Raw genomic sequence first — 12025 nt, forward strand, 5'->3', positions numbered from 1 at the left:
TACATTATGTTAATGTGTACTTTACTAGTACTCCTAGTAGCACCAGGGTATTGGATACCGGTTCGGTTGCTAAGTGTTAGTAACTCGAAATAAAAGCTACGGAATAAACGGAGACTAGTTAAAGGTGAGCTGACGATATATGTTGGAAGTGTTTCCAAGGTTGATATGATCAAGCATCGCACGCTCCCTCTACCACCGAGATTGGTGTTTGTGTTGAGCATAGACATGATTGGATTATGTCTATCGCAATACGGTTATTCATTTAAGGAGAATAATGGTTACTCTATTTTTGGATAATACCTTCAATGGTCTTGCACCTAAAGGAATGGTTTATTGAATCTCGGTCGTAGTGATACACATTTTCATGCCAAAAGATATAAGATAGTAATGATAGTACCACTTACTTGTGGCACTGCCATGTAATTCATAATGGTATAAAACGCATGAAGAAGCTCCATGTTGATGGATCCTTGGACTCACTCGTTTTTGAAAAGTTTGAGACATGCGCACCATGTCTATTGGTGTATATGCATGAAGAAACTCCATGCAAATGGATCGTTCGGACTCACTTGATTTTGAATCACTTGAGATATGCAAATCATACCACATGGGCAAGATGACTGAAAAGCCTCATTTTCAGTAAGATGGAACAAGATAGCAACTTGTTGGAAGTAACACATTTTGATGTGTGCAGTCGAATGAGTGCTGAGGCATGCAGTGAATATCATTATGTTCTTGCTTCACAGATGATTCGAGTAAATGTTGAGTATATTTACTTGATGAAACACAAGTCTAAATTATTGAATGGTTCAAGTAATTTCAGAGTGAAGTAGCAGATCATTGTGACAAGAGGATAAAATGTCTATGATATGATCATAGAGATGAATATCTGAGTTACGAGTTTTGGCACACAATTAAGACATTGTGGAAATTGTTTCGCAATTAATACCGCCTGGAACACCATAATGTGATGGTGTGTCCGAACATCATAGTTGCACCCTATTGGATATGGTGCGTACCATGATGTCTCTTATCGAATTACCACTATCGTTCATGGGTTAGGCATTAGAGACAACCACATTCACTTTAAATAGGGCACCACGTAATTCCGATGAGATGACACCGTATGAATTATGGTTTAGAGAAACCTAAGTTGTCGTTTCTTAAAAGTTTGGGGCTGCGACGCTTATATGAAAAAGTTTCAGGTTGATAAGCTCGAACCCAAAGCGGATAAAATGCATCTTCATAGGAAACCCAAAACAGTTGGGTATACCTCCTAATTCAGATCCGAAAGCAATATGGATTGTTTCTAGAATCGGGTCCTTTCTCAAGGAAAAGTTTCTCTCGAAAGAATTGAGTGGGAGGATGGTGGAGACTTGATGAGGTTATTGAACCGTCTCTTCAACTAGTGTGTGACAGGGCACAGGGAGTTGTTCCTGTGGCACCTACACCAATTGAAGTGGAAGCTTATGATATTGATCATGAAACTTCGGATCAAGTCACTCCCAAACCTCGTAGGATGACAAGGATGCGTACAACTTCAGAGTGGTACGTAATCCTGTCTTGAAGGTCATGTTGCTAGACAACAATGAACCTACGAGCTATGGAGAAGCGATGGTGGGCCCGGATTCCGATAAATGGCTTGAGGCCATAAAATCCGAGAGAGGATCCATGTATGAAAACAAAGTGTAGACTTTGGCAGAACGGCTCGATGGTCGTAAGGCTAATGAGTACAGATGGATTTCAAAAGGAAGACGGACAATGATGGTAAATGTCACCATTAAGAAAGCTCGACTTGTTGTTAAGATGTTTTCCGACAAGTTCAAGGAGTTGACTACGATGAGATTTTCTCACTCGTAGCGATGCTAAGAGTCTGTTGGAATTATATTAGCGATTACTGCATTATTTATGAAATCTTGCAGATAGGATGTCAAAACATTGTTTCCTCGATGATTTTAATGAGGAAAGGTTGTATGTGATACAACCGGAAGGTTTTGTCAATCCCGAAAGATGCTAATAAGTATGCAAAGCTCCAGCAATCCTTCTAAGGACTGGAGTGAGCATCTCGGAGTTGGAATGTATGCTTTGATGATGATCAAAAATTTTGGGTTTGTACAAAGTTTATGAGAAACTTGTATTTCCAAAGAAGTGAGTGGGAGCACTATAGAATTTCTGATGAGTATATGTTGTTGACATATTGTTGATCAGAAATGACGTAGAATTTCTGGAAAGCATATAGGGTTATTTTGAAAGTGTTTTTCAACGGAAAGCCTGGATTAAGCTACTTGAACATTGAGCATCAAGATCTATAAGGATAGATCAAAATGCTTAATAATACTTTAAATGAGCACATACCTTGACATGATCTTGAAGGTGTTCAAGATGGACCAGTCAAAGAAGGAGTTCTTGCCTGAGTTGTAAGGTACGAAGTTAAGACTTAAAGCTCGACCACGGCAGAATAGAGAGAAAGGACGAAGGTCGTCCCCTATGCTTAAGACGTAGGCTCTTCAGTATGCTATGCTGTGTACCGCACCTGAAGTGTGCCTTGCCATGAGTCAGTCAAGGGGTACAAGAGTGATCCAAGAATGGCTCACAGGACAGCGGTCAAAGTTATCCTTAGTAACTAGTGAACTAAGGAATTTTCTCGATTATGGAGGTGGTAAAAGAGTTCGTCGTAAAGGTTACGACGATGCAAGCTTGAAACCTATCCGGATAGCTCTGAGTAGAGAGACCGGATACATATAATGGAGCAATAATTTAGAATAGCTCCAAGTAGAACAGTTGTTTGGAATAGCTCCAAATAGAGCGTGGTAGCTGCATCTAGGAGATGACATAGAGATTTGTAAAGCACACACGGATCTGAAAGGTTCAGACCCGTTGACTAAAACCTCTCTCACAAGCAACATGATCAAACATAAAACTCATTGAGTGTTAATCACATAGTGATGTGAACTAGACTACTGACTCTAGTAAACTCTTGGGTATTAGTCACATGGCGATGTGACCTGTGAGTGTTAATCACATGGCGATGTGAACTAGATTATTGACTCTAGTGCAAGTGGGAGACTGTTGGAAATATGCCCTAGAGGCAATAATAAAAGTATTATTATTATATTTCCTTGTTGATGATAATTGTCTTTTATTCATGCTATAACTGTATTATCCGGAAATCGTAATACACGTGTGAATACATAGACCACAATATGTCCCTAGTGAGCCTCTAGTTGACTAGCTCGTTGTGATCAACAGATAGTCATGGTTTCCTGGCTATGGACATTGGACGTCGTTGATAACGGGATCACATCATTAGGAGAATGATGTGATGGACAAGACCCAATCCTAAGACTAGCACAAAAGATCGTGTAGTTCATTTGCTAGAGCTTTGCCAATGTCAAGTATCTCTTCCTTCGACCATGAGAGCGTGTAACTCCTGGATACCGTAGGAGTGCTTTGGGTGTATCAAACGTCACAACATAACTGGGTGACTATAAAGGTGCACTACAGGTATCTCCGAAAGTATCTATTGTTTTATGCGGATCGAGACTGGGATTTGTCACTCCGTGTAAACGGAGAGGTATCTCTGGGCCCACTCGGTAGGACATCATCATATGCGCAATGTGACCAAGGAGTTGATCACGGGATGATGTGTTACGGAACGAGTAAAGTGACTTGCCGGTAACGAGATTGAACAAGGTATTGGATACCGACGATCGAATCTCGGGCAAGTAACATACCGATAGACAAAGGGAATTGAATACGGGATTGATTAAGTCCTTGACATCGTGGTTCATCCGATGAGATCATCGTGGAACATGTGGGAGCCATCATGGGTATCCAGATCCCGCTGTTGGTTATTGACCGGAGAACGTCTCGGTCATGTCTACATGTCTCCCGAACCCGTAGGGTCTACACACTTAAGGTTCGATGACGCTAGGGTTATAAAGGAAGTTTGTATGTGGTTACCGAATGTTGTTCGGAGTCCCGGATGAGATCCCGGACGTCACGAGGAGTTCCAGAATGGTCCGGAGGTAAAGATTTATATATGGGAAGCCCTATTTTGGCCACCAGAAAATGTTCGGGATTTTTCGGTATTGTACCGGGAAGGTTCTAGAAGGTTCCGGAGTGGGGCCCACCTGCATGGGGGGACCCACATGGACGTGGGTAGTGGGGGCAAGGCCCTACACCCCTGGTCAAGGCGCACCAAGATCCCCCCTTAGAAGGAATAAGATCATATCCCGAAGGGATAAGATCAAGATCCCTAAAAAGGGGGGATAACAATCGGTGGGGAAGGAAATAATGAGATTTCTTTCCTCCCACCTTGGCCAACGCCCCAATGGACTTGGAGGGCAAGAAACCAGCCCCTCCACCCCTATATATAGTGGGGAGGCGCATGGGAGCTATACACGAAGTTCTGGCACAGCCCTACCTCTCTTCCTACTCCTCCTCTCCCATGGTGCTTGGCGAAGCCCTGCTGGATTGCCACGCTCCTCCACCACCACCACGCCGTTGTGCTGCTGTTGGATGGAGTCTTCCTCAACCTCTCCCTCTCTCCTTGCTGGATCAAGGCGTGGGAGACGTCACCGGGCTGTACGTGTGTTGAACGCGGAGGTGCCGTCCGTTCGGCACTAGGATCATCGGTGATTTGAATCACGACGAGTACGACTCCATCAACCCCGTTCACTTGAACGCTTCCGCTTAGAGATCTACAAGGGTATGTAGATGCACTCTCTTTCTACTCGTTGCTGGTCTCTCCATAAATAGATCTTGGTGACACGTAGGAAAATTTTGAATTTCTGCTACGTTCCCCAACAGATCTTGCTGGAGGTGCTTGTTGTGAAGATGATCTTGCTGGAGGTGCTTGCTTCTTTGCCCTCTTCGCTGGATTAGGCGGTGCTCTAGAAGATGATGATACTGCATTGTTTGTCCTCTTTGGTGGTTGTGGCACCTGACAAAAATAATGAAATAATGATCAGTGCTAGTTGCAACATATATGACTGTTGAGGTTCAAAGAAAAGTAATTACCTGAGTGTTGATTTCTGATTCCTTTTGCTTCTTCTTTCTTGCTCTTTGTGCTTCTCTTTTGTAGTTATCTTTCTGCTTCTTATCTCTATTTGGATTTCCCAAACACTTTCTTTTGTTGTGATCAAAGCTCCCACAAACAGAACATGAAATTCTTATGCCTTTTTTTGAAAGCTTGTTCCCCTGAGGTTTCTCACCCTCTTCTCTTCTTCTTTTAGTCTTTTTTCTTCCTGGCATCACTCTATGAGGAGGAGGAGGAGGTTTTGGCATGTCAGCAACTGGCCAGTTCTCTTTTCCCTCCACTGGTTGCAGCACATGGTCATAAATCTTGTTGTACTCAGAGATAGAGTAGCATGGAGCAATATAATCATCTAGTTTTTTACCACATGTGTAAATTGCACTGATAGCATGAGGACAGGGCAAACCAGCCAGTTCCCAATATCTGCAAGAACATTTCCATGCCTCCAAGTTAACTGTGTACCTCCGATGCACATCTTCTTGAACTTCAAATCCTTCCTTCCCATTCCAAAGAACCTGACATAGCCCTGACCTCTTGATGTTCAGCTTCAATTTTTTGAAAACATTAGGGCAAATGGTTCCAGGCCAACTGTTAGATTTGTCTCTATTTTCCTGGATCCTTACCATGACCTTTTTCCTAATAATCTCATTTGCTGTAATAACAGGAAAGAACATTGCCTTCATTATAGCATTATTGAATGATTCACACAGATTATTCTCTACCGAGTCACACCAAGAACCAAGCTTGAAGTAGGCCCTGCTCCAATGCTCCGGTGCAGTTTTCAGGATGTCTTTAGCTCCTTCCACACTTTTTGGGCTAGTTTCGCTCTATTGTAATTAAATTGAGTAACATCAGATGATTTGGCACATGCCCAGAACATCTTTTGCAGTTTTTTGTCTCTGTGCACCTTTCTCCAGTTAGCATAAATATGCCTAGCACACATCCTATGCTCTGCTTCAGGCACAATTTCATTGACAGCCCTGATAAGACCCTGCCAAATGATATAAACATGTTCATTTGAGTAGATGTGACTACATAAAAATGGCTAGGTTCACCACCTATCTCCTCGATAAATTTATAACATGTGACTAGGTTCACCACCAACCTCCTCGACAAATTTATAACATGTGACTAGGTCCACCACCTACCTCCTCGACAATTTTATAACATGTGACTACATCAAAAAGAACAACATGAAGAATAAACGTTTGCTTGTAATGCCTTCTGTTGGTCAGATATGAAGACCCATCCATCTCCATTGTTGCTTATCTGAAGATCCTTCTGAAGAAATGACAGGAACCAGTACCATGAGTCATATGATTCAACCTCAACTGTAGCCCAAGCAATGGGGTACATCTGATTGTTGGAATCTCTGCCAATAGCACATAGTATTTGGCCTGAGACTGACCCCTTCAGAAAGCACCCATCTAGACCCACAACTCTTCTACACCCAGCTAGGAAACCCTTTTTGCAGGTATCAAGACAAATATACATTCTTTGGAAAACTGGCTTGTCAAAAATTTCAGGATCTAGAGTCACTGCCACTGTGCTTCCAGGATTGCTTCTCACTAGTTCTAAGTGGTAGTCATAGACTCTAGAATACTCACCATTAGTCAAATTAGTGAGCTTTTCCATGACTAACTTTTTTGCTCTCTTGCACTGGGACAAGCTAACATCGGCTAGAAGATCCTCAAGTACTGCCTCCTGCATATGCTCTACATGCCAAGTAGGATTATGCCTGATCTGTCTGAAATACTTTTTGGCAATGACCGTGCTTGTGACAAGCTTGTTGCCCCTCCTAGGAATACATGTGTGCTCATTTTCATACCTCACAACTAACAACCAATCAGATCTGCTACTAATTGAGCCATAGATGCTCCAAGGACAACCAGGCCAGGAACATTCTACACTGACCCTTTTCTTTTCATCTTTTGGAAATCTTAAATGGTGGAAATTTGCTAGCCCATACTTAACCAGTACCTGTTTGAATTCCCTGCTATCACGAAATGCCATGCCTAGAGCAAATTCTGGTTTGTCAGTACTGTCATCATAAACTCTGTGTGTTGTTTTCCTCCTTCTCACTTCACTTATCTCTCCATCACTACCTTCATCATATGACAAGTCGTCATCACTTTCAAAGTATGGTGTGTCTTCTCCATCTGAATCATCTAGCTTAAATGTTTCTGGGACAATATACTCTTCAGGCACATTGCATGGTTTTCCCTCCTCTTCTCTCAGCATGTTCTTTCTCACTTTGTCCTTCAATTCTTTAGCATATTTTCTCAACCCTAGCACTTCATCATCAGATGCTGAGCTATTGCTCTCTGCCGGGGGAATAGCATAGTCACTGTCAGATGAGCCATCACTTTCAGTGTGTACTTCTTCATCCTCATCTAAATGTGATTTCCCTTTGTCCTGCATTTGGCTGCTACCTCTCTTCACTGGCAATTTAGCACTGCTACTGCTAGGCTGGTAATACATATTGGAGTATTGCCAAGCTTCTGGTTCTAATATATGTTCATCTGCATTTGGATTATTTTGCTGCTCTTGTACATGTTGCTGCTGGTCCTCTCCATGAAGTTCTTGTTCCTCCTCTAAATGATGTTGATGTTCCTCTGGATACTCATCCTGTGAAAAGTCATCAGGTATGTTGGAATATATGTCCATAACACCTGCATCAGTGGCATGTTTTGCCATCTCTAACACTGATTTTTGATCATGTAACATCACCAGAGCACTACTCATTGCACCATCTCTTATTAGACCAGGAAATTTCCAATGCAGTGTACTGTTGTTTAGTGCTTTCTCTAAACATCTAACTGTTGGGGAACGTAGTAATTTCAAAAAAAATTCTACGCACACGCAAGATCATGGTGATGCATAGCAACGAGAGGGGGGAGTGTTGTCTACGTACCCTCGTAGACCGGAAGCGGAAGCATTAGCACAACGCGGTTGATGTAGTCGTACGTCTTCACGGCCCGACCGATCAAGCACCGAAACTACAGCACCTCCGAGTTCTAGCACACGTTCAGCTCGATGACGATCCCCGGACTCCGATCCAGCAAAGTGTCGGGGAAGAGTTCCGTCAGCATGACGGCGTGGTGACGATCTTGATGTTCTACCGTCGCAGGGCTTCGCCTAAGCACCACTACAATATTATCGAGGATTATGGTGGAGGGGGCACCACACACGGCTAAGAGAACGATCACAAAGATCAACTTGTGTGTCTATGGGGTGCCCCCTGGCCACGTATATAAAGGAGTGGAGGAGGGGAGGGGGCGGCCCTCTCTATGGCGCGCCCTAGGGGAGTCCTACTCCCATCGGGAGTAGGATTCCCCCTTTCCTAGTAGAACTAGGAGCCCTTCCAAGTAGTAGGAGTAGGAGGGGGGGGAAGGGAAGGGAAAAGGAGAAGGAAGGAAGGGGGCGCCCCCCCTTCCCTAGTCCAATTCGGACCAAACCAAGGGGAGGGGTGCGGCCACCCTTGAGGCCCTTTTCCTTCTTTCCCGTATGGCCCAATAAGACCCAATACGTATTCCCGTAACTCTCCGGTACTCCAAAAAATACCCGAATCACTCGAACCATTCCGATGTCCGAATATAGTCGTCCAATATATCGATCTTTACGTCTCGACCATTTCGAGACTCCTCGTCATATCCCCGATCTCATCCGGGACTCCGAACTCCTTCGGTACATCAAAACTCATAAACTCATAATATAACTATCATCGAAACCTTAAGCGTGCGGACCCTACGGGTTCGAGAACTATGTAGACATGACCGAGACACGTCTTCGGTCAATAACCAATAGCGGAACCTGGATGCTCATATTGGCTCCCACATATTCTACGAAGATCTTTATCGGTCAAACCGCATAACAACATATGTTGTTCCCTTTGTCATCGGTATGTTACTTGCCCGAGATTCGATCGTCGGTATCTCAATACCTAGTTCAATCTCGTTACCGGCAAGTCTCTTTACTCATTCCATAATACATCATCTCGCAACTAACTCATTAGTTGCAATGCTTGCAAGGCTTTAGGTGATGTGCATTACCGAGAGGGCCTAGAGATACCTCTCCGACAATCGGAGTGACAAATCCTAATCTCGAAATACGCCAACCCAACAAGTACCTTCGGAGACACCTGTAGAGCACCTTTATAATCACCCAGTTACGTTGTGACGTTTGGTGGCACACAAAGTGTTCCTCTCGTAAACGGAAGTTGCATAACCTCATAGTCATGGGAACATGTATAAGTCATGAAGAAAGCAATAGCAACAAATTTAACGATCAAGTGCTATGCTAACGGAATGGGTCAAGTCAATCACATCATTCTCCTAATGATGTGATCTTGTTAATCAAATGACAACTCATGTCTATGGTTAGGAAACATAACCATCTTTAATCAACGAGCTAGTTAAGTAGAGGCATACTAGTGACACTCTGTTTGTCTATGTATTCACACATGTATTATGTTTCCGGTTAATACAATTCTAGCATGAATAATAAACATTTATCATGATATAAGGAAATATATAATAACTTTATTATTGCCTCTAGGGAATATTTCCTTCAGTCTCCCACTTGCACTAGAGTCAATAATCTAGTTCACATCGCCATGTGATTTAACATCAATAGTTTACATCACCATGTGATTAACACCCATAGTTCACATCGACATGTGACCAACACCCAAAGGGTTTACTAGAGTCAATAATCTAGTTCACATCGCTATGTGATTAACACCCAAAGAGTACTGAGGTGTGATCATGTTTTGCTTGTGAGAGAATTTTAGTCAACGGGTCTGCCACATTCAGATTCGTAAGTATTTTGCAAATTTCTATGTTAAGAATGCTCTGCACAGAGCTACTCTAGCTAATTGCTCCCAGTTTCAATATGTATCCAGATTGAGATTTACAGTCATCGGGATCGGTGTCAAAATTTGCATCGACGTAACCCTTTACGACGAACCTTTTGTCACTTCCATAATCGAGAAACATATCCTTATTCCACTAAGGATAATTTTGACCAATGTCCAGTGATCTACTCCTAGATCACTATTGTACTCCTTTGCCAAACTCAGGACAGGGTATACAATAGGTATGGTACACAGCATGGCATACTTTATAGAACCTATGGCTGAGGCATAGGGAATGACTTTCATTCTCTCTCTATATTCTGTCGTGGTCGGGTTTTGAGTCTTACTCAACTTCACACCTTGTAACACAGGCAAGAACTTCTTCTTTGACTGTTCTATTTTTAACTACTTCAAAATCTTGTCAAGGTATGTACTCATTGAAAAAACTTATCAAGCATCTTGATCTATCTCTATAGATCTTGATGCTCAATATGTAAGCAGCTTCACCGAGGTCTTTCTTTGAAAAACTCCTTTCAAATACTCCTTTATGCTTTGCAGAATAATTCTACATTATCTCCAATCAACAATATGTCTTCCACATATACTTATCAGAAATGTTGTAGTGCTCCCACTCACTTTCTTGTAAATACAGGCTTCACTGCAAGTCTGTATAAAACTATATGCTTTGATCAACTTATCAAAGCGTATATTCCAACTCCGAGATGCTTGCACTAGTCCATAGATGGATCGCTGGAGTTTGCATATTTTGTTAGTACCTTTAGGATTGACAAAACCTTCTGGTTGCATCATATACAACTCTTCTTTAATAAAGCCATTAAGGAATGCAGTTTTGTTTATCCATTTGCCAGATTTCATAAAATGCGGCAATTGCTAACATGATTCGGACAGACTTAAGCATAGATACGAGTGAGAAACTCTCATCGTAGTCAACACCTTGAACTTGTCGAAAACCTTTTTGCGACAATTCTAGCTTTGTAGATAGTAACACTACTATCAGCGTCCGTCTTCCTCTTGAAGATCCATTTAATCTCAATGGCTCGCCGATCATTGGGCAAGTCAATCAAAGTCCATACTTTGTTCTCATACATGGATCTCATCTCAGATTTCATGGCCTCAAGCCATTTCACGGAATCTGGGCTCATCATCGCTTCCTCATAGTTCGTAGGCTCGTCATGGTCAAGTAACATGACCTCCAGAACAGGATTACCGTACCACTCTGGTGCGGATCTCACTCTGGTTTACCTACGAGGTTCGGTAGTAACTTGATCTTAAGTTACATGATCATCATCATTAGCTTCCTCACTAATTGGTGTAGTAGTCACAGGAACAGGTTTCTGTGATGAACTACTTTCCAATAAGGGAGCAGGTAAAGTTACCTCATCAAGTTCTACTTTCCTCCCACTCACTTCTTTCGAGAGAAACTCCTTCTCTAGAAAGGATCCATTCTCAGCAACGAATATCTTGCCTTCGGATCTGTGATAGAAGGTGTACCCAACATTTTCTTTTGGGTATCCTATGAAGACGCACTTCTCCGATTTGGGTTTGAGCTTATCAGGTTGAAACTTTTTCACATAAGCATTGCAACCTCAAACTTTAAGAAACAACATCTTAGGTTTCTTGCCAAACCATAGTTCATACGGTGTCATCTCAACGGATTTAGATGGTGCCCTATTTAACGTGAATGTAGCTGTCTCTAATGCATAACCCCAAAACGATAGCGGTAAATCAGTAAGAGACGTCATAGATCGCACCATATCTAATAAAGTACGGTTGCGACGTTCGGACACACCATTACATTGTGGTGTTCCAGGTGGCGTGAGTAGTGAAACTTTTTCACATTGTTTTAACTGAAGGACAAACTCGTAACTCAAATATTTACTTCTGCGATCATATCGTAGAAACTTTTATTTTTATTACGATGATTCTCCACTTCACTCTAAAATTCTTTGAACTTTTCAAATATTTCAGACTTGTGTTTCATCAAGTAGATATACTCATATATGCTCAAATCATCTGTGAAGATCAAAAAATAATGATACCTGCCACGACCCTCAATATTCATCGGACCACATACATCAGTATGTATGATTTCCAACAAATCTGTTGCTCGC

The sequence above is a fragment of the Triticum aestivum genome, chromosome 7A, assembly GCF_018294505.1.
Source record: "Triticum aestivum cultivar Chinese Spring chromosome 7A, IWGSC CS RefSeq v2.1, whole genome shotgun sequence".
Lineage (NCBI taxonomy): Eukaryota > Viridiplantae > Streptophyta > Magnoliopsida > Poales > Poaceae > Triticum > Triticum aestivum.